Raw genomic sequence first — 25,216 nt, forward strand, 5'->3', positions numbered from 1 at the left:
ATTATAATATTGTTTGAATTAAAGAGTTTGCAAGACAGCAATGAAGCACCTCTACTATGAAATTAAACTTTTAGAATACCTACCAATCATTTAAATTTAAATATGAAATTCTTTACGGTGTATCATGTAAATTATTTATCCAACGTAAATATCATATTTTTTATTTGTAATAAGTAAAATACGAGTATTTTACTTATTTATCATTTCAAACTAACATGTAATTAGTGTCAAAATTGATTGAGCCATGTTTGAGCCAGACGCGTCCGAGTTATTTATTATTTTGCAACTTATTATTATTGTTATTATGGTTGCTTATATGTTCTTCGTTTTATTTTGTTTTCTTTCATCTAATTATGCATATTATTAAAATTGCATTTTTGTTTTTTTTTCGTTATGTGTCGGCCATGATATCGCATCACCGGCATTTTTTGTTCGTCCATATATTAATTTTTGTTTTCTGTTTTGTCGTTGCCTCATCGTCGTCGAGTTGTCCACAACAACTTTGTTCGTTCTCGTCTTGCAGTACTTTTTCCCGAAAATCTCGTTTTGTATTATTCTTATTGCGGCCGTTTGGTAATTATCGTTCGGGTAATATTTTGTTGCCCATAATAACTTAATATTTCATTTTAAAAAAATTACCATGGGCCATTGTGATAAACGTGGTTTTTTCTTTGTTTTTATCATCGTCGTGTGCCGCAAACGTGATTTGTCTTTTTGTCATGAGCAGTTGGCGATGTTCGATCACATGTACGCGGGTTTAACATGTACTTTTTATTGTATTTTATTTTATTATTTACGGAACCCGGTACAGTAACGTAGGTGTAAAACCAGTCTTATATCACAACTGCTATGTGAGTATTGGTCAATCAAATTTTTGTTTCATGTAAAGACCGACGGGTTTAACCAGGGGCGACATTTCAACTTTTGAAAGGTATGCTAAAAAGTAGGCAAGCCAAAAAAAATGTCAGCAGGCCAATATAGATATAACATATTATACCAGAATTTAAATTAAAATATAGTAATTAAATGAACAACCAAACATACTCTGAAAATAACAAAATATGCATTACAATACATTTTTTAGTTGAAACTTAACATGTTCGTACGACTGATTAAACCATACACAAATGCATTAAACAGCTAAATCATGATGGGTTTTACTTCTTATTATGTAATGACTTATTAATTTGATAAAAATCAAGTTACAACTTTATAATACTGTGCACTTAATAATATCTACGAAATACCAAATTAAAGAATTACATTTTATTATTATATACGAGTATTATATGTACATATAACCCGAAAACGCCTTTTCGTTTATTTAAACTGATGATCAAAATTTACGAAAATTCGAAATATGTACCCGGTTACACGTGACAAACATAAAATTAAAAACAAAAAAATACACATTGCTGACTAAATCACTACATAATAATGTATACTGTATAGATAAATAATGTTATTTTTGATATGATAATTTGATTATTATTGGTTGTCCTAATTTTATCAATTATAATATCATAGAGCACATTATTACATGGTACAATAATGTCACAGAGTATACTCTATGCATAATGCTAATATTGAATCTATTTATAAAGTTAATGTCAGTTATCTTTGTTTACCATGGTGAATTTCTAGTGCTGCAGTCGACCAGCTGTTTATGGTTAGGGGGGATTACTGATTGAGAAAAACAGAGGCTATAGAAATCGTTATCACTTTCATAACCATAATAAAATATATGTGGAAAAATATACACAATTATAAATGATTATTGATTATTACATATTAGGTAATAATATATAATAGAAAAATTGAAACCAGGATCACAGGATTCCATTTGTTGATACGGCGCAGAAAAATTGGATTCAGGCCAAAATACAGTGTTTGGAAATTTTAGGTATGCACAGGCATACCCTGCATACCTCAAATGACGCCCCTGGGTCTAACAAATTTTTATTAGTGATGGATCGAACCCTGATTTTTTAAATTGAACTGAACTTTAAATTATTTTTTCGAACTCCTAACCTAACTGAACCGATTCTTCATATTTTTTACCAACTGAACCGAACCAAACCTATAATGATTTTAAGTCGAACTCGAACTCAAACTCAATACTATTTATCATGTACATTGTACCTAACTACAAATTAAATCAACCATAATTATTAATTACTATTGTATTTTAAGTTTTCGTATTACCTATTCTACATTTTAACTTTTAAGTCTAAGTAATTGTATTATTTACAATCCATTTAAATTTTAGATTATTTCTTATTATTATTATTATTTTTCAAAACTAGTATTGTGCTCTCCCGTGTTGTCTTGTAGTTTGTAAAATATTCATTGAGTATTAAGTATTGAGTGTAATATGACAATACAATCAATACATTTTAATAATATATAAAAAAATAGTAATAATAACTATAATTCACAAATATAAAATGATTAGAAGAATTTATAATGTAAGACGTAAGTTGTAAACATGTTTTTATTAACAGCACAGTCGTGACATCGGAATATTACCATGGATTTACCCAAAATAGATTTTAACCTCTGCAATAAATATGATGAAAACAAAATAGCTAATTTATGAATGTAAATACACTGCCTCTATTGGCGATAAACAACTCATTAATGTTTTGGTCGGCGGAGGGTGGATGTGTAATATGCGACTGGAAAAATAATATTATTATAGTAATAATAGCATTATTATTATAAATAATGCATAACGTTATCAATTTTTATTTTTCAAAAATAACTTTTGAAGAATTATACAAATATTTGGTTATCGAACTATCGTGGCCAATAAATCTAATTCGACAAATATTTTCAAGTTGGATTTTCGAACAATAAAAGATGTTTGATAGTTCGGTTTGATTTTTTTCCATGCCGAGTTCGAATTTCGAACTGAACCGAACATCAAGGGTTTGGTTCGATTCGGTGGAGATTCGAACAGCGACCCATCACTAATTTTTATTATTTTATTATTTTTTATCGATTGTTATATTTATGTACCTATTATTAATTTATAAATCAATTTACATATTTATTGTTATTATTTAAAAATGCATTATCGTGTCTATCAGGCAAATTATTATGCATTTTATATTTAATTATTTTAATTTATATTTTTAATAATTTATTTACTATTACCAAATATCCATAATTAGTCCAAATTATATTAGTGTTACGAAGATGATTGGTCCCTCAATCGTCGGTCATTTTCTAAACATCCCATATTTTAACTACAATTCATTTTAATTGATTAGTTTGCTATTTATTAACTATAAAATAAACAATTAAAGGACATAATAGTTATGGAGTTATGGGAACAAAACCCTTCCAGAACGGTTTATTTAAAATTAATGATTCTACACACTTATTATTTATATGCTTAAGCTTTTATTTTATTATTCCAGTTCAAACAGTGTTGTATACCATCGTTAAATGACAGAGTAAACTAAAATGTAATCACTTTCTTTATCATTTATCTATATCTGTTTGTTAATAGTTTAATTATTGGTATATTTCGTAAAATAGAATAAAACATATTAATGCGAATTACAATATAATTTTAAATTATATATCTGTGAATTAATTGAATTTTTATAAAAAAAATATAACTCAAATTAAGGAAATCGCTTTTGTCTTGAGCTCTCAACTTTAATAGACAGGCAAAAGTTCTACTACCATTGTATAACGGCTATTTAACGGATTTCCTGAAATTACACCATCTTTATCATAGATTCAAGACATCCGGGTTGCACTTAATTTGATGCCATATCATAATTATGAATATTGAATTCGAATTGGTATAATTAACATAAAAAATATTTCAAAAAAAGTGTTTTTTATTCTAATGCTTTATGGTGTACAACATTCTTATTTTTTTTCTTGTGCGTATATAAATAGTTTTGTTGGTATTCCGTCGTGGGAATAAGCGACATATAACTTGCCATATGAAAAACATGGATTTTCAAGATTGAAGCCACAAAAATTTGGCAACTCCCTTTGAGATTTATTTATCGACATTGCAAATACTAGCTGAACTGGAAATTGCAACCGTTTAAAGTAGAAAGGCATGTCGTTAGGAATCAAATTAATTCGTGGAATCAAAACTTCTTCGCCTTTGTACTTCCCTTTCAAAATTTTGATTTCGGTGACGTTCATTAATTTCGTCACCGCAAGTCGGTCATTACAAAGACGTGGCTCGCTTATATTCCGCAACATAGTGATTACCAATCCGATTTTTAATTGCAGAATATGAGGTGGTAATATAGGCAATTCCAGTGAATTTAAAAACTCTATTGGATAGTTGACAACATCATCTTGGTTTGTAATGGAATCAATCTATTTTTATGTCATTAAATCGCCAGCTATCTTATTTTGAATCTGAAAATTATTTTTGATGACATCAATGTTTTATGCAGCCAATATAACTTTTTCGCTCAACCATACACGATCTTTGTAATTTTGAGCAATGTTTGGAAAAAAACTTCTCCAGATTGGTCGTTCTGCAATTCGACTCACATATTCATATTTAATTAGAGCATTTTAACGTCTTTCCATAAAATCAATGACTTTTAACATGTTTTAAGTTCGTCAGCTGGTATTAATCGTCATATTACTGGTGTTTGACAAAAATCCCCTGCCAATAAAATCATTACACCACCAAACCGGTTTTGGTTCTTTCGTAAATCTCACAACGTGCGGTCTAATGTTTCCAAAGATTTTTTGCGTACACTCATCTTGAACTATTAATTTTCTCTGCTGCAACATATTGGCCGTCGTAGAATTTCTCAAATGGTTAAAAGTTGGTGTTTCATTTATTTGCATATTCAACGGAAACTTGAGTGCAGAATGAGCTGTTCGACCACCTTCCCACAACGTAGCTGCAATACTTGACAAAGCAAGTGCAAGTGCGATACCATTTTGCGATAATACCGTTGCCAAAATCAATGATATTCAAAACGTTTCCCAGTCCCACCGGCAGCATCTAAAAAAAAAAAAAGAAAAAAATCCACCAGTTGCATCGTTCATTACTTTCATTAGCATATCGCAGACATATTTTTGTTGCTCATTTAAAAGGGGAACGTTTCTTAGAACAGTTTCTTTGTAATGCTTCTCAATCATTTTGGGTTTCGGGTGTTAACTCCTGATTAAATGTGTCGTGCATTAGGCGATTGGGCGTTGTCATTCCTAATTGTATTAATTCTTTGTTTGTAAGCATCAAGCACATGTCTTCAATTAAAACGAATGCTTCATTACAAATTTTTTCGTTAATTTGCAAAATTTGCTTTTGATGTTCTAAGACGCTTCTGATGTAATATATCTACGGTCCTAATATTTATTCCATAAATCAATTGGTGTTGATGAGAAACATGCCGACAAAATTATGGAAAACAACATTTGTATTTGTTTAGCATTTGACGAAATCACAGCATCTTCGAGAACGTGGTCCCGATGAATGTCAGTCTCTAGAAATCCTAAACATTATTATGCTTCTTTGTATGTGGTCCACAATACACCATCAACAGTTAGCAGATATTGTAATGATTTTGGGCCACGAATATTGACTAACAGTAAACACAAATAAAAACACTCGTCTTGGTTGGGATGGAAAGATGTCCAAGTATATCGGTGAAAAATACTTGAGGGTAACTTGAAACTGGCTGTTCCTGTTTCGGTCGTTGAAATTTCTTTAACGATTTAATCTAGGTATAATATCATGGCATTTCGGAATAAAGCAGTGTTCTAGCAAAGTCATCACTCTGGCACATTTCAATGTAACCGATCAATGTCGTGGATAGCGGCCTCTCAATTCGTTGTAATACGTTTTCCGTTGTAAAGTACACCCTTTGACCATTTCCAGGTATACGGTCAAGTGAACTACAGTGGGATGTCTTTCATGTATTGAAAACGAAAAAATACGCCACATCATCTCGTCAATACTGACATAGCATCCCACTTGAAAATGAGTGATCTCATCGTTTTAATTTTTAGCAGCAACTCTGAAACTTTGTTCATGTACTTGCAGATATATTTTATCAATTTTACGGAATGGCAATATTCAACATTTATCTGTGCTTTAAATGTTTTCGAGAGTAACGGAGAAAACGGAACAACCTAATGGTTATCAATTTAAATTTCCAGCTGATTCACTTTGATTATTGTTGACTTTCTGTTCACATCAGTGGATCATAGTCGATTTAATTCGATCTTATTCTCTCTACCAACCAAATTAGAATGTATACTTGTGACAATCCGCGTTTTTGCCACTCGAATTAGTACATCCAACCGTGCGTCTCGCCGAATATGCGATGCTTAACAATGAAGTCAATGAGTAATTTTAACTTTTTTTTTAACACCCTTGCGGTAATATCGTGGCAAACAATGGGTGATTGAAAAATAAATAATTCTTGTCGAATTTCTGTCCACCATGGATTGCATGTGAACGTTATAAACAAATCTGATGTACTATAATGACGTATATTTGACAAAGCGTTAAGGTTAGATTAGAAATAATTGTAAATGGTGAATAAGTATTCTTAAATTTTCTAATTTTCCACGTAATTTTCTTAATTTTTCTGTAATAAAAATTTACTCTTAATAATAACTAATACAACAAAAAAAAGAATTAGCAAAATCTGTCCAGCTGTTCACGCGTGATAGGGTGACCAAAGGAAATAGGGATTCATTATATATATATAGGTAATTAAAGTATAAGATAATATCATTAGAATATATGATGATTCATCATTAATGATTGTGCACTTTTTGCAAACTAAATTGCAAGGCTTTGCACCTGAATAATTTATTCGGGTTTCGGGTTTCGGGTATTCAAACACAGCAATACAACATTTTAACAAATATTTGGGTGTTAATAACCGTTATTTTTCTGGTTAATATTGGTTTTGGTTAATACACGTCTTAAGTAGTCAAGGAAAAATCTTATTTTTCAATGGTGGTCAGCCCCCCCGGTTGAGCCCTCTCCACTAATGAAATATTTATATTTTTTATTACTTTTATTAATTTTATTACTTTTATTACTTTATTACTATACTATATAATAAAAAATCAATTTCTTATACAACTGTGCAACAGTTTTTTAGATCAAACTATCATTATGTTAATTTCATTGTGTAACTACGAATTATTTTCGAGAAAGAGGGGGTTATTTTATATGTGTAGGAAGCTTATAAATTATAATATCTATTAAAATTAAAAATACTAACACTATGTCCTACTTCAAATTAGTGCGGGCATGCATATCGTATGCGACAAAAAACAAACTATTTTGTATTCTGCGTTTTTTTTTTGTGGTGCGTACACATATTAAAAACGCACTAGCTAGGACATAGCGTAATACAAACATAATAATAATTTGTACATACGGTTGTTATGATGAAATTATTACACCAACAAAAATTGCCAATACACGCCATAGACACGTGTACTACAAGCAATATACTGAATGAATACGAATAACGCGAAAAACGATTAACTAATCATACGCGAGACATCAATTCTTTTTCAGACTTACAGTATTGCAATAAATAACGTCTTTGTGATTCGTAGAAGTAACTACGATAACCATTACCTATTAAATTATAATAATACGGATCCGCTTATGATAATTTTAAAAATAGTATCCTAGTTGTTTACACTGGAACATTCAACATACCATACCATTCACCCACACTTATCAATATGATACGATCGTATATTAATACTGTCTTTATTTAGACAAATTGAGATTAATTAATAATTTTGTATATCATTTGTGAAATTATTCCTGTGAATAGTATTTTACTATTAAACAACTAATGTCAAAATTAAAATAACCACAAAAAATACATACAAAATTATGTCACATAAAGATGGTAAAATAAAAAATTATTCGGGTTTAGGGTTAAAATCAATATTTTATTTGGTTTTTGGATAATTCAGGTGTTTAAAAAAAAAAATCATTTGGGTTGTATGGGTTTTGAGTGTTTGATTTTATAAGGGTTTTTAGAGGTGTAACGGGTTCAGGTTGATTCAGATGCAAAGCCCTGCTAAATTGTTTAGATTTTGGATTAGTAAGTTATAAATTGTTTCTAATCTAATAGAGTAATATAATAATACCTCTTGTGCGAGTTTGGATAATTTAACTAGTTAAACTAAATAATTGGCGAAGAAATACAACTTTAAAATAAATAAAAGATTATTATATAATCATTATTACTTAAAAAAAAAATTAAACTGTAAGTGAAGTTATCTGAATAAATATTTGGTATAACACTGGAATAAACTATTAAAGGAAATGTTTTTGGATGTTTGTTTTTGTTTGGTATTTAAATATAAGATTTATATAAATTAAAAGTTTTAATGAAATTGGATGATTGGAGAATATTTCATCTTATGAGAGACTTACTCCTCTACACATCAAGAATTCCTTTGATGTCGAAAACAACTTTGATGTGTTACACTTGTAAGAAAATAATTTACAGAAATAATATAAATTCAGTAGGTTTGTAATATCTAAGTAACCAAGTTTATAAAGAAATTAAATAAAAAAAAAAAAATTAAAACTGCAATATTAAATAAAACTAATTTAAGTTCATATTTATATATATAGGATAATATATACCATAATACATATAACATATTATACTATTTACCTATGGTATTATAGTACTATGGTACCATAGGTAAATAGTAAAAAGTTCTACGTAGAACTTGATGAAACTGTAAGATTTGAAATAGGTAAATATACATAAAAATTACCACTATTAATATTAGTCCTCATTCCTGTTCCGACAGTCATTGTGTTCGGACGTATCTAGTGTCCATCGTGAGTTGTTATCGCTTATCGTATAATAAGTGTCGTTAGTTTTATCTACCCTGCCGTCGTTGTCGGGCGGCGATTAACGCACTGGGCAAAAGCTCAGTATTTCCAAAATGAAAACTTCTTTGTGTATAAGCCACGACTTTGATACCGATTAGATTATTTAAGCATCAAAGAAAAATCGTAAGTTTACTCTAAAATCATCAAGTCCTGTTTCTCCAGGCTTGCAACAAATTATATCTAACCCACCATCATTAATTACGACTGATACGGCATTCAACTATAACAATAATAATCTTTTATCTTCCTCCGATAATGCCCCTATTGCAATGTTAATAGATAGTAATGCTAATACTAGTAATACTGTCGATCCTATTTCGGTCACTTCTATGCTGTCTATATGGGTTAATAATCATTTTACGTCATTAGCAACTACGGATTATCAACATAATAATTGCAATAATAATAATTCTCCGCTAAGTCTTTTTTTCAAATGATTATACCGGCCCCGTTATCAATTTATTCGAATGTGTTGATCCGAGGAAAAGTCTTGGTAACTGGCACCCGCTCAAAGCTGCTAAATTTTTCTCCTCCAATTTCAAATGCATTACCAACATCAAGCAAGCTAGTTCAAATTAAATTAAGTTCAACTCCGAGATTAATGGTAATTTTTGCCTAAATTCAAATATTATGAGCAACAATGATTTTACTGATATTATTACATCTATGCTTTTATATTTATTCGAAATTATTGAAATTGATAATTCTTTTTCTGAAGAAGACTGCAATTAAGATTGCACTTAAGATTGTTTAAAGGTGTAGGTAATTTTTCTATTATCTTATTATTTTATTATTTATTATGATACTTAAAATTGTATTTTATAATGAAATGGTTGATAATAAATTAAAATATATATATATATATATATATATATATAAAAAAAAAAAGAGACTTCCACGATGGCCTCCAGTCTTCAATTTCAGTAGAAATATTTAAACGTATCTCAGTTAAAAAAGACAACACCATTATCCAAACACGTATCGTACAGCTTAAATTTGCTGCCCCAAAAATCCCTAGCTATATCTCAATTTACAATATGCTCTTCGACGTTTAATCTAGTATAAGTTCTCCTATTCAGTGTAATCGCTACATTCGTTGTGGTCACACTTAAAAAAATTGTCGCAGAAAATCAAGATGTAGCCATTGTAGTAGAGATGACCACTCTTTCAATGACTACCCGTTAGCCTATACTACGGACCCAGTTTGTATTTTTTGTAATCTTCCTCATCTCGCTACCGATCATAGTTGCCGTGAATGGTTATTTCAAAGAGAAATTAAAAAAATATGGCAACCGAAAACTTATCATACCATGAAGCTTTAGATTTTAAGAAAAACAATAGTAATAATAATAATAATAATAATCATACCTCCACTTTTAAATATTCCCAAATTGTAAATAGATAGTATATTTCAGCCGAAACTACATCTATCTTGACTTCCCTTGCAAATGCCGACTTTCCTAATTTAAACATAAGTTACCACTTTTTTAACTCTGGTAAAAAAAAAAAAAATTAAAACACTTTCCTCTTCACACCAAAAACATTTATCTTTCCCTCATGAATTCCTATCACCTCTGCCTAATAATAGCTACCTTAACACTTATGCTCAAAATTCACAATTACTCGCATAAATCTCAAATGATCTTTCTTGTGTTCACCTTCTGTCTCTCAAATTATCTGAATATCTAATTAACTCCCCTACTTTACTATCTTCTTTCTCCTTCTCAACTCTTCAAAACTTAATCGAATCTTCGTTACACTCCCTCCTCTCCATTCATAAACACAGTATAACTCCTTAAGAACTCTTTTATATATTATTTTCCTATGTCTGTACCACGTAATTACAACTCGTATCCTTCTCTAGATATCCTACAATGGAACCTCAGAAATCTCACTGTTCGAATTACTTCTTTACATAAATTACTTGCTCACTACAAATGCTTCATCGCTGTACTTTCTGAAACATGGTACCTTCCCTCTCATGCCTTAAACATTCCTCAATTTAATATTTTTAGATGTGATCATTCTGACAGTTATGCCGATTCTGCTATCGTGGTCCACAACTCCTTAAAATCTAGAACAATTGTTCTTGATCCTGTTATAAAAAATCGTTTTAATGATAAAAAAGTCAACATTGTTGGCGTTGAATTATTAAAGTCCACTCATTTTCGCTCTCTTTCTATATGGTCCTGCTACATCCTAGGTGATACTCATATTCCTGTTGATCTATGACAACTACTATTTAATTTGATTTCTCCGTCTTCCCTACTATATGGGGACTTTAATTCCTTCCATTCTTCTTGGTGCTCATCATATTCTTCCCCTCCCCCCCCCATCCAAGGTACTCATATTTATGATACTGTTAATTTTCTTGGGATATCCATTCTAAATAACGGCAGCTGTACTCGTATTGGGCGCCCAGGCTCAAATGAGTCGGCCTAAGACTTATCCTTTTCATCACCTGATCTGGTTTGGAACACAACCTGGTCCACCCTGGATGATCCTAATGGCAGTGACCACATTCCTATCCTTATCACTATCAACTCCTCTCCTTACTTTCCTATTTTTAGCCAGTCCACAGAATCCTCTTCTACCAGCACCCTATATTTTAATCTTAATAAAGCTAATTGGACATAATTTTCACTTTATGTTCAATATCGCATCTCTTATTTACAAGATAGGACATCCTCAAATATTTCCTAATCTATTTTCATCGATATTATAAACCATGCATTAAATATCTCAGTTCCTGTAAAAAAATCCTATTCAAATATCTATCCTCCTTCCCCTTCTTGGTGGAACTCATCCTGTACTAAGGCTTGTAAAAACAGATCTACTCTCTTTAAACTATTTCGCCGCTCAGGTTCTATGGCTAACTTCACTGCCTTCAGCAAATCTTGTGCTACAACAGCATGGATTTAAAAAAAAGAAAAACGCTTAGCATGGAAAAATGCACCAACTTAAACCCATATACTATTATTCACCTTCTCTGGCACACAGCCAGACTTTTTAAAAAATGTGTTACTTCCTCTTCTCGTCCTATTAATGATGATTGGTTCGATACCTTTTGATTCAAGGTCACCTCCTGTAACGTTCCTTCGGAAGATGAAGCTAATCAAAAATGTACAACTCGTCCCCTACCACTTCATGTTCTCCTGAATCCTTTCTCTCTGTCTGAATTAATTTATGCTATCTCTTTTCGTCGCTCCTCTGCTTCTGGACTTGAAAATATCTCTCCTCTTATACTAAAAAACCTACCTCCTAACGCACTTGAAGTTCTACTTCGTATCTTAAATAATATTCTTACTACTCAACGTCTTCCTTCATCCTTGTCTTCTTTTCACGTAATTCTGATACCTAAAGCTAACTCCTTTACTTCTTTTCGTTGTATCGCCTTATCAACTGCTGTATGTAAAATCTTCGAACATATTGTCAAATCGCGCCTTGACTGGTGGCTCGAATCAAAAGAAATTCTATTTAATAATCTGTTTTCCTTCTGCAAAGGTAAAGGTACCCTCAAATGTCTCTCAGTTTTCTCTGGTCATATTTACCGTGCTTTCAATGACAATAAAATTTTTGGTAGCCACTTTTATTGATATTCGGGGCGCGTTTGATTCTGTTCATATTCCTACTCTAAATTTCTCATATTTCCTCTTTAGACTTATCAACTGATTTTTGCAATTTAATTTGTTTCCTTTTCTCTTGTCGTTCTCTTTCTTTCTCCTCTTCTTTTGGTTCTCACAATATTCGTTCTACTTTTACCCATCTCCCGCAAGGAAGCTGCCTAAATCCAATTCTTTTTAATATCTATATGAACTTTATCGCCAAACATCTCTCTTCACGAAGCCAACTGTTTCTCATTTACGCTGATGACATTGTAATCTTATCAACTAATAAATCACTTAATCTCGCCATTGAGATATTAAATACTGCTCTTATTGATCTCAACGATTTTCTCAACCGTTCTTTCTTTACAATCGCTCCTGAAAAATGTAATTCTGTTATTTTTACTCGCTATCTTCGTACAACTGGGAGATTTTTTTTTATATGGTAGTTAATTGTTTCAATTAGGTCATTTGAATATTAGTGTATTAAATATTAATCATTTTAAATACAGCTTTAATAAGAATAAATTTAAAAAGCATTTAAAAGAATTTATTTAGTTATTTTTAATTTATATTTACTTAATATTTCACAAAATTATTTGCAGTTTTTCTTCTGAAAACAGAGTTGTTATAGAATATAGACGTAAAAATTTAATGATTTTCACTAAGGCTTTATTTGTTGTAGTATTCAGGCTTATGGCATTACGCCAGCTATATCAATCTATTGTCACCCCAGTAACCCTCTATTAGCATTACTGCGACATTGTTTTGATTAAAAATCACATTGGGAAAACCTCAAAATAACATTTACCGAAAGTTTAAATACAAACTAAAATTGTAAGTGCACTAATTATATGACATTCAAATTAAATAATACATTTATATCGAATTTCCACGAAGGATTTTTAGTATAATTTTAGAATTTTGTAAGCTACCATGATCCATTCATAATTTCATTCTTCCATCAAATATTAAATTTCATTACCACAATATTAAAAATAATATATTTTATAAAAATTTTTTATTATTTTATTACATTGAAACTCATAGGATGAGTTCTCATTCTACAGCATTCATATCTTCACTGTCGGTTTTTTTTTGAAAACCATTAAGTTTATACCGATATTTAAGAATTTTCTTCATTTATAATACATTAAATGAACTGATTGTTTTAATTAATTTAATTCATAAAAATGTATAGCTTTTTAGAGTACATAGGTAAGGATTTTAAATGGATAAATAAAAAAGCTACTTGAGTAATTATTAACACAATCAATTATATTACACCTGTTGTATCATCACCTAACACATATATTAAATTTAATAAAAATTAATATATTGTCAGCAAACACACACCACCTTCACAAAATGCTGACAATATAGATTAGAATAGCATAAAACGCCGCCCGCAAGACGGGAGGAGGGTTCGTTCTACTACCATCGACGTGGAGAACGAAACGCTGCCCGTTTTGCGAGTGACCGGTAATTATTTTGTTTTGTGGTTAATAAATATTTTTTCGTTTGTTTTAAAATAAAAAGTTTTTATATTATTATTTTTTCTACCTTACGTACTCGTGTAAGTTTTGAGAGAGTTGGCAAACTAACGAAAGGGGTAAATAAAATTATATTGCATTTCAAACCTCAATCCAGTGCTAGATTATAATTCTTTGTCAGTTTGAGGGGAGAGAACAATATAGTTAGGTAGAGGTTACCTCACGCTCGAAACATCCAGTGCTAGATCTTGTTCTTTGTCAGTTGTTTCGAGTGTAAAATAACTTTAGAGCTATTAAAGGAAAGTAAACCTTTTAAAAACCTGTTTTTCGACTATCCTATTAAGCAGTGCTAGATTGTGTTCTTTGTCACTTAAGAAGATAGTCGTCCGGGTCAATTATTAAGTTTTCCTTTACTTGCTTGTTTGACAGTTAGAGTGTCCGATAACCAATAATACCTCGTTTTGTGTTGTTATACGCCAAGCCTTTGCGTGGCGTATACGACACACCTATTAAGTAATAGTTAAAATATTCATGAAAATTTATGACAAATTTGGTCTGACGATTTGGAATTAATCCAATTTTCCAAAATCACATTCATAAGAAATAGTAAAATTAAATATGAACTATAACTTCTTTATTAGATATCATAGATTTTAAAAAAATGCATTTAAATTCCATAAATAATATATTTGGTAGTACATATATTATAATTAATATTATTTGTAAAAAAATGATATTGACCCATGTCATTATAATAAATTTCACTTTCTAATTAACAGCAAGCGTACTATTTAGTATACTTTAGTAAATATTTAAAAAAAATGTATCATTGAAAACGATTGAGAGTTTCTAGATTCTTAGACTAAATCTTTATAATAACTGGTGAATTTATTTTAGTTATACCTTAAACTTAGAAGAAATACGAAAACAATCGAAGATTGAATTAACCTAAAATTAAAAATTTATTTAATCTCCAATTTTAAAACTTAAATTATTTTCTATTGAACTATTAGTACAAATTTAATACTTAAGTCGAAGAAAATAAAGAAAATAAAGTATTCGTATATGTTTTTTTATAACATTATTCTTAGTATCGTAATCTAAGATAAACTGTGCATTATGTGTGTATTCAGATACCTAAATAATTTAAAAAAAAACTAAAATAAGATTATTATATATATATTGTTACATAAGTTAAATTTTTTATTTTCTTACCAAAAATATTTACAATATATGCTTCAATGCATAATAAAAAAAAAAAAAAAAAACTATCCAGTTATAAAACCCAACGATAATTTATTTTACTTCATTTTTTTAAGTTCATTATAAATTTGTTAAAAAAAAAAAAAAACCGTTAATCATTTAATAAATCCTGATACCATTTTTTCATAAGTCAAAGTATGGAATTTCCAGGAAATAAGTTGTATGCAACTTCAACGATTAAAGGGTTAGAATAATTTATACATTTTATGGCTAATTATTTACTGGTTCTATTTTAAAGTCGTTTTGTAGGGTAAAATTAAATACGTACCATATTGTAGAATAAATGATGTGTGTTGGATTGAGAGCCTTGTAAGGTGCAAATTCGGGATGGTTTTGCACATCTCAAAATATGGATTGGATAGGCCTAAATAGGTCATAATAGGGATTAGTAAATTATAATTTTTGTGTTGTAAACTAGTTTTTATTTAAGAGCAGTGTGAAGTAAATGAAGATTCAATGAAAGAGACACTAGCACAATATTTTGTCAAGTACAATATATATTTAAGTATCAAAACTGTATTCAACCAATTGTAGTTTAAAAAAAACCAAAAAATGTGATTATTTTTAGCGAAATAAATAATACAACTTATACCTTAATCTACCTTCCTAATATAAATTATAAAATTATATTAAATAATTATGCAAAATACTATGATATTATGTTCCTTTATAGTAGACAATTTAGAAAATTATACTAGTTATATATTTATCGAAATTTACAAGTAATTTATTACATACTGGTATTTTTATCTGTACGAGTATTTTAAAAATAATTTAATTATGCAGAAGACATTTTTTGTTTAAGGTTTTTTTGAACAATTTTATAAAAAAATAGAAAATTTAAAAATACCTATAATATGTTTTTTTGAAACCATTGTTCAAAAGTTTTGACTATTTTAATATTTTTATTTATTACTGTTACTGGTACAATCATTTATACATATATGAAAAGAAAACATAAAAAGAAAATTAAAAAAATAATAAAGTTATTAATATATTTGTTTAGAGTTTTTATATTTTAAACTGCATCGCTCTTTAATGTTGTTTCGTCATAAATTTAAGATTTTCAAATAATTTTACATAAAAATTAAAATTTTTTTAATAAAACTATACAACTTCAATTGTAATTGAACCATTAAACCACATTTTACATATATTTTTTTTGAATATTTCTGTAGCTATATTTTAGATGAAAATTAGAATTTCTATAATAACATAAATTAAAATACATTAAGTTTTGTTCCAACACGAAATTTGGGACTAGTTGCCAACTGATCGTTGATTAATGTACTATGAATGCGCAGATGGGGATAGATCATGGCTTTTGAGCTCTGTAGGAACGTGTTACCGACTGATCCATGATTAACTAATTATGCATGTGTTAACAAAAGTGTTATTATATGAATAAATTTGGCTCTTTTATTATATCACCATTTTCTCCACCCATTGGCCGTGAGTACCTACTAACTTTTCTTGAGCCTGACTAGATAATAGTACCGATTAATTAAATAAGTACTTATATTTTGTATGTTTAAGGATATGTCCACAAACCACTTTATTACGTTTAAAACATTATGTAACAAAACAAAATATTGATTACAAACGTTGAATAATAATTCAAACACGCCCAATTTATAAGAAATATATTGAATTAATGATGACTAATGATATTTATTAATAATAGTGTCTTTAACTAACAGTTCTTAATACATTTAGTGTATTATTTTGACTATCAATGTCCAATCCTAAAATTGGAATATGGCGTGTTGGACTCCAACTATCTGATAGTTTGAGTTTCAATTTTAGGTGTGTTGAAACGAAAAAATTCTACTGCACATTCTCTCGCCAATTCAATGATAGTTTGTGAGTGTTGAAACAAACCTTATTTAAGCAGATATGTGATTCAAAAAATGACTAACCAACCCTATGTTGTCATTTTTCAACCCTCTTTTGGCATGTGAAGGGCTTAGCAATAATGGCCAAATTTAACTCAAATTTTATTCTTATAATAATAAACAAAATGAGAAAGTGAGAAATGAAAACTTTGAAAGTTCAAAAATAAGGACCACCCTAATATATATATATATATATGTATATTATTTATGTATAATATCTTTACATCTCATATAAATAATAGTGAAAATTAGAATTATTGTATAGAGCTGATTCTGTAACTACTAGTCCTATTTGTCCATTGTTTTTTTATTTTTTATTTTTTTTTATTTTAGAAAACAAAGCGGAATTGTAAAAAATCCATCAAGACTTCTTCCACACAAAATAATTTTTATGATGATTGGAATACACAAAAACACCAAAATTATGCAAAATAGCAAAACTTTATAACATGATTCAATCGAAAATTATTTTCGGCATTTCTAGTACACCAATAATTATTAACGAATACCTGTTTGAATTCATGAATGTCAATTTCCTATAAATCTTATTTATACCGTAGCTATAATTAGGAATAGCCCCTAAAGATTGTAGGTTATGATATCACAAATTACAGTTTTACTTATAGAAAATTCTTTATTTCTTGCTTGCTTATCTATTCAGTAATCAATGCATGTGTGTATATACATAACCAAGTAACGTTTAGTATTGTTTACAAATAAATTTTATATTTTTATGACAACATATTTGAATGAATATAGTATGAATAATGGAACTAATATCATTTGAATAAAATACTATAGTATGCGTTTTTAAACAAAATATTTTTTTCTTTTCGAAATAGTACTATCTAATAAGAAATAATTATTCTGCAATACAATATAAAAAAATAAAATAATTTCTGGGTGAAACCAGATGAATCAGATAATAATTTATAAGTATAAAAATGCAAGTCACAATTCAAAAAACCAACAATCTCTTGAATTTTGTTTTTCTGTATAAATTGTATTTATAAAATCAAGTAATGATCTATAATGACTAAATAATTTTTTTGTTTTGTTCAATATTTGTTTTAATAATATGTGCTTTTGGTTCTACTATTAACTTAAAGTAAATAACTAAGTAAATAACAAATTCAATATGGAATTTATTGTATTAAACATAGAAACTGGAACCTTCACAATTTTATTGGTTTTGGTTCTGGTCAAAACATTTTTTTATAGTATTTATGCTATAAATGTGGTTTCAAAGAATTCCTCATTCAGGGAATGTCAATATTAACTATTATTTTTAAATAAAAGGTTTTAATTACTAAAAATTAAATATTTATTTAAATTACTCCATAATCACATTAGTTGTTCTGAACTCATTTAACGTATATATTTTAAATTAATCATTTTAATTCTAAAAATAAATTCATTATCTATCGCTTAACTGTTTCTAAAAACAAAATATACTCTCCTGCTAATAAACTGATGTCAGTTGTGTAATATTGATTTATGTTATACATCAATTACTAAATTATTAGCATAATTTTATTTACCTATTGTAAATTATATATTGTTCCTTTTATTTTTATTTTTATCTGAAATTATCGTATTAGTAATTAACTCTTATTGTATTAGTTTAAATTAAATCATTATATAGTTAAACGTATATATTTAAACCTGATTATAATTAAAAATAAAAATAAAACTGTTACATTATAAATAATTATAATTGAAAATTATTACTATTATTACTATTATTATAATTATTATCATTTGGTCACAACCAATTTCAATAAAATAAAATGTACAGTACATAATGTGCATACAATAATCAAACAATTTATTAAAGTACATAAAACAAAAGTAGTACATTCAATTAAATGTTAATTTAATTTAATTAATCTCTAATTACTCGTTGATGTTACCAGTTTATCACAAATTGACCCTCACAATATTTTAAGGGTTTCCGAGCTTTATATAATGATGATATAAGAAATTTGGTAATTGTCACAACAAAAACAGAATATTGACGATTTCATTATCATCAGAGAATATATAACCTATCAACCTAATCAAAAATTAAACAAATTTACAAGGAAATAAAAGTACTATAAATATTCGTATTGAACTATGCCTCTTATAATATTTTTAATTTATTTATGGGAATAGAATTCATAACTTGATTATAAATAGATACTGCTAACTTACAAAATATTTTAGGTAAGATTAAAAATATCATTACTCCATTTACAATAAACAAATAGTTATAATTATATAATATCAGTACAACTTAAATTTTAAGCTACAATATTCACATATTTTTTCTTAACTTCACATCCTAATTTTCTGCTTCAAATAAATTAAAAATTTCCGATAAAATATGATGTACCTTGTAAACATTTACAGTTAAATTCATATCCACATAAAATAAATTATACTCGTGTATTTTGATATGGTTTAATAGAAAACTAATAAATGTAATACTCCAACAAGAATTTTCAAAGTAGTAATTTATAAAACGACGAATAAGCATCGTCGGAGAAAATGTATTGACACCAATATAATTCTAATAGCCATTCGATGACAAACAACATTTTGCCCAGTGTCTTTAAAAATAAATTTTTATGACCAAGTTTTCTTAGTATATTACTTCCTAGAACTTTAATATCCTACCTAAAAACAGAACAATTTTTGAGTTATCTCGATATAATTATTTTTTATTGGTGAAGATTTTATTTTAAAGAACTTTCGATGAAATTGTTGGGTCAAGAACACTAGAATTTATATGTTTAAAAATATTATACAAAACACCAGATATTCAATTATATCGCCAACATATTGGCCGAACCAACATCCTAATATTTTTAGATTTTTTTACATGTATCATACCCAGATAAATAAACTACTTAGTTATTAACTTAGAAGACTTGATATGTGACCAAAAATCAAATTTCTTATGATTCCCCTCATAATTTATTAACAAAAGGACCCGTTAAGTGAAACCATTTCTCCAAAAATCTAGAAAACTAAACAAACTTAAATATCTCACTAAAGACCATCAATCAAATAGAGTATGTAGTTTAAAATCTGACATCCTTAATACAGATCACTATCTTTAACTCATACGATAAAAAAAAACTCCTTATTACTTCAACTGAAAGGTGTTGTTATTCCATAAATTTCACAAATAAAATTATTAGGAACATAATCAATTACCTAATTACATGAGGCCAATACCTAAAATCTAAACATGAATTATTAAACAAACATTTACTTAAGCTTTGCCTTATATTAAAATTCGCAAAGTTTACAAATCTGGGGTAGTGCCAAATCATCAAATACATGAACCATACGAATCATTTCCATCCATACCCTATATTTCATTGCTTCTACCCCATGGTACGTCACAAATAACACATTCCATAAATAATACAAACTGTTGAATTACTAACCAAACAATATTACATTTAATTTTAAAATTAAATGTAAAACGCCAAAATTTCCTTATATTCCATCGAATCCTTACAAACTACATAACAACCCGATTCATCGTTTTAAAAAAAAAAATTGGTATTGAGATATTTTAAATAAAATAAAAAAATAAACTTATTCACTTATTAGCTCTTCTAGGTTCTGTCACTAGATAGCCTCCCTCCCCATGATTTTCTGTCATCTAAACTTTATTTTCTTATATATTATATAATATTTTATATTAATTTTTGTCTTGTGTTTATTTACTATAGTTAAATAGAGAATATAAATTTCTTAAAAAATAAAGTGAATTTGTTGTAATAGTTATAATAAGCATATAAAAAAATTATAGAAAAAATAATTGAAGCATTCTAGTAAAACATTTTTAATTGCCTATCACTTACTATAAAAACAAATTAGTAATAAAAAATACATTATTTAATTATTAACATAATTGTTTAGTAAAGTTCAACTTGTCTCATAAACCGAGAAAATCAAAAAAAAAAAAAAAATAATCTCTCAATACTTATTTTGTATCTAGTTTATCAATGAGACACACAGCAAATTCTTACCACTCGACAGGTGTTATAATGAAGAAAAAATATATCATTTCGAATTTTCTCGTCATCGTCACTTTTAGTAAATAATTAAATTTTAATTATTCCGGAATACGAATCAATGTGAATTTTTATATCCTAACTAGTCGGAAAATATTTCTAACGTGCAATTGTTTTTTAAATCTCTGTTTAATACCTCGTGTCTGACCGTCTGCCGACACTTTTGGTCACCGCGCGTACACGCCCTCCCTAGTGAGACGGCCAAATCGTCGTCGGTCGTCGCATTCACGGTATATATACCTAAAATTAATATTGCGATAATGCTGAGAAGCGCACACGCAAAATTATTATGCGTACTGTGTGTGCATGCTTGTGTGAGAGCTTTGAGTACATATACATGCATGTTTGTGTTGTAATAATAATAAAACGGTAATAATAATTGGCTGCCATCACTCGCGAACTTCGTGCCGCAGACACGAGACGCACAGTGGTATTAAAATTGGACACCATCCCGCTAAATCTTTTTATTTTTATACAGCCGATAAAAAAAAAAAATCGTATTTTTTATTTTCGTTATTTACCTTTAGTTTTCGCATGGTTTGCCGTTTTCGTCGTCGTCCGTCGGGCCCAGCGAAATCCATTTACGGAAATCCACACGCACATCGTCTCGACACCACGACGGCTACTGAAATATATCCATTAACTACGCTCGCGCGCGAGCGCGCCCTCGCACCGGTAGCGACCGTTCGAATAAATAAGGCGAAAAAAAAAAACCAAAGTTTCGTTTTTGAATGATATCAATTGGGCGTGAACGCCAGTATTATCATTAATTAACTCACGTGCCCCGCGACCTAAAGAATTTTAACGCGGATTACAGAATATAACGGTGAAAACTAAAAAAAAAAAAAATGTCCGAAAAAAAAAAACGAGCGCACGAGTGTCTAACGGAAAAATAAAACACTTACACAATGGTTACCCGCGTCCGGTGGCGGTCGTAGCGGCACTGCACTCTTTCGGGACTTGCGCTTCGCACCACGGCTCCGTGGACAATCGCACACAACGCGCGTAACCGTGGTTACCGCGGTAGCGGTGGCGGTGGTGCTCAACGGTTGATGTAGCGGTGCGCATATTTCTTTCTCCTTTTTTATTTATTTCTTTTTTTTCTCTCGTTTTTATTATACACATATTATACAGAGTTCGCGAACGGGGAAAAATTTCGTATGGAAAAAAATGCAAGCGCGTCTGAACTGCGGCTGCGGCGACATGGTTCTTTGTGCTACGCAAAGGTTTATTTTTGCAATCATTTAATTATACGATTTATACCGCTCAATTTTCAACGCATTTCAAATGATGTGCTCACGTCCCATTATTATATAAAAATTTGTATTTACTTTTTTCCCTTCGAACATCATCGTACCACAACGCTTTAGGTACCAGCCGTCCGTTTCCGATCAAAGTTTTACCGACGTCACAGTTCTCTATTTACTATATTTCTACGTTACTTTTAACTCTTCTTGGTTTTCTCTAAAATATTTTTGCACTGAAAATGAAAATGGACATGTACGGCGAACACTACAATACACTATTCACCACCACCATGCATGACACCACAATTCGTATGTACCAATCAAAGTTAAACGTCTTGATTGTCAGTTTAAAGTCTTGGAGTGAAGTATATTATTAGATCAGAAACTGTATAGAAAATCACTGCTATCAAACGATCCAACTCTTACCTAACAGATCTTATCGAGGATCAATTTGTGGTCACATAGTTTAATAACAATAAACCATTTAATATTATTTTTTTAATTGATATATATTAATTTACAATTATTAATAAATTATTATTATACGAATAATATATGCACACACAAACACACACTTACCTAAACATTATATATTTGTATAGTATACAGTGAACAATAAATATTAAACCATAAATTGATCGTGCGTCAATATTTTGGCTTTTAGTTTCCTGTATTGATATTAATGTAATGGTTCTTTCTAAATGTAGAAATACTGTTAGTCAGTTAATGATAGAATTGTTCTTATTATGTTTATTGTATAATGTTTAAAAATTGCTGCACAAATTTACAATTATTCATTTTTCTATTCACATTCTAGATATACCATCTGAATGTTTTAATGTGTACTTTTATACTTATTACTTTTATAATCAAATTTAAATATTAATATTAGTGGTATATAAAAAAAAGAGGTATCCCGGTGTATATTTTCCAAACAAAATGTTAGTCAAGTAACATAATATTATACTATTGACCAATTACAAAATATTTTAAAACGGTATTGAAAATTAAGTATACCAAATAATAGGTTTAGCCTATCAGTGTAAATTTAAATGACCAACGAATACTGTCTCAATATGTATGGAAAATAACAGTTTATGGCTATAACAGTTTAACTATATAATTAAACCTAGTATCTCAATGCATTTGCGGATCTTTTTCAAATTAATTGCTTACAATATATGTCTATGAATTAGTTTGTTCTTGATTAAACAGATAAAATACAATACATATAGTGCATAAATGTATATACTCTGTAAATTATGTATTTTAATATTTAAACATCTGTGAGTTTTTTTATTATAATTATAGCATAATTTGTAAGTATTATATCGATTTAACCTTGTCGACTTTAATATTTTAACCATGATTTGTTTTAAATAAATAATAAGAAAAGCGAAAATCTTAGGTCATATGAGATTTCTCAGCTAGATGAAATACAGGGATGGATGAACGATATAACTGCTTTTTTTAACTTAAAACCAATGTACTTTTGTTTTTGAAAAAATGATTCTGAGTAGGAGGTCGAATGGATCAGTTAAAATAAAAAATTTTTGATATAACGTAAGAACCAAATTTCTTATTAATGTACATTTAAATTGTAATGTTCTAACTTTTACTACAGAAAAAAACATTTAAAATTTGGAAAAGTTTCTATAAACAGTCTACAAACTTTATTAAAGTATTTCGAAACTATGAAAAGTCTTCAACTAAATATATATTCTGATTTAATAGAAATGTATTGAAATATCCGATTTCGTCATAATTTCATTTTGTAAGGCTTGTATAAAAAATATTATTTTTGCGAATTTCTAATGTTTTTTTTCTGTTACAAAGAAAGTCTTATAAAAATCTTATATTCAGTTTTTAAGTGTTAAGTATACAAAAATAAATAAATAAATAAATAAAAAAAAAACATTTAAAATCATTTGTAAAAATTTAATATTTTATGGATTTTTGTCAAATATTATTATTTAGTTTTATAATAAAGTTTAATTTTTGTTGAAAACCGGTATGTTGTACACCTCATCACTTTTTCACCTTTCGTGCCTGGTTTTTGCAATTATTAAGAGTACTGTTAAGAAATTCCTAAAATAGCCCCCTAAGAGCACCAATGAGTCAGCATTTCCTGTCAGAAATATCTTATGCATGTTATGATCCTTCTGATCAAAATAGTGTAAATATACACATAATAAAATAAAAACACATTACGAGTATGACAAATTTAATACATTCCTCGTTTCTCTCATGTAAGAAATTTAGTTTATCATAATAAATGTATCAATGAGCAACTCACTCTATTTAAAATCACATTTAGATTGCAATTATTTTTCACTATTCAAAATTGCAATACACAATATTCCAAGTAATTTATAATCAAATGCAATATAGTTTTGTAATTTGGATAATGTTTAATAGTAAAAAAAAAAAAAGTTTACTCTACCTATGTGTATTTACTTAAGTTGTTAAAATTATTTAACATATGATATTCTTTGTATTCTTATATGTAGTATTTAAATTTAAAAAATTTTATTCAAAAATTAATACAAAGAATAAATTATATGTGAGGGTATTTCTTGCTATATTTATTCAAATTGACAATGAAATATTTTATGTAAATTAAAATAAATACTTAATACTTAAAAAGTTCAATTTTTCAATAAATACACTTATTTTTATTTATTTAATTTAATATGCTCAATATAATGTCATAAATTATCGTGACAAAATTAGATAAAGAA

At 28.6% G+C, this 25,216-nt stretch overlaps 1 protein-coding gene across 1 annotated transcript in view; it reads right to left on the minus strand.

Moving 5' to 3' along the window:
- LOC112691944 (potassium voltage-gated channel protein Shaw-like) overlaps positions 1 to 22,185 on the minus strand; it is a 146,633-nt gene extending 124,448 nt beyond the window's left edge. Inside the window, 1 exon segment of the mRNA XM_025566423.1 lies at positions 21,750 to 22,185. The gene's annotated coding sequence lies outside the window, so the exon portion shown is untranslated.
- Positions 22,186 to 25,216: the final 3,031 nt, after the last annotated feature.

The sequence above is a fragment of the Sipha flava genome, unplaced genomic scaffold (assembly GCF_003268045.1).
Source record: "Sipha flava isolate LNK unplaced genomic scaffold, YSA_version1 68_pilon_pilon, whole genome shotgun sequence".
Classification (NCBI taxonomy): Eukaryota; Metazoa; Arthropoda; class Insecta; order Hemiptera; family Aphididae; genus Sipha; species Sipha flava.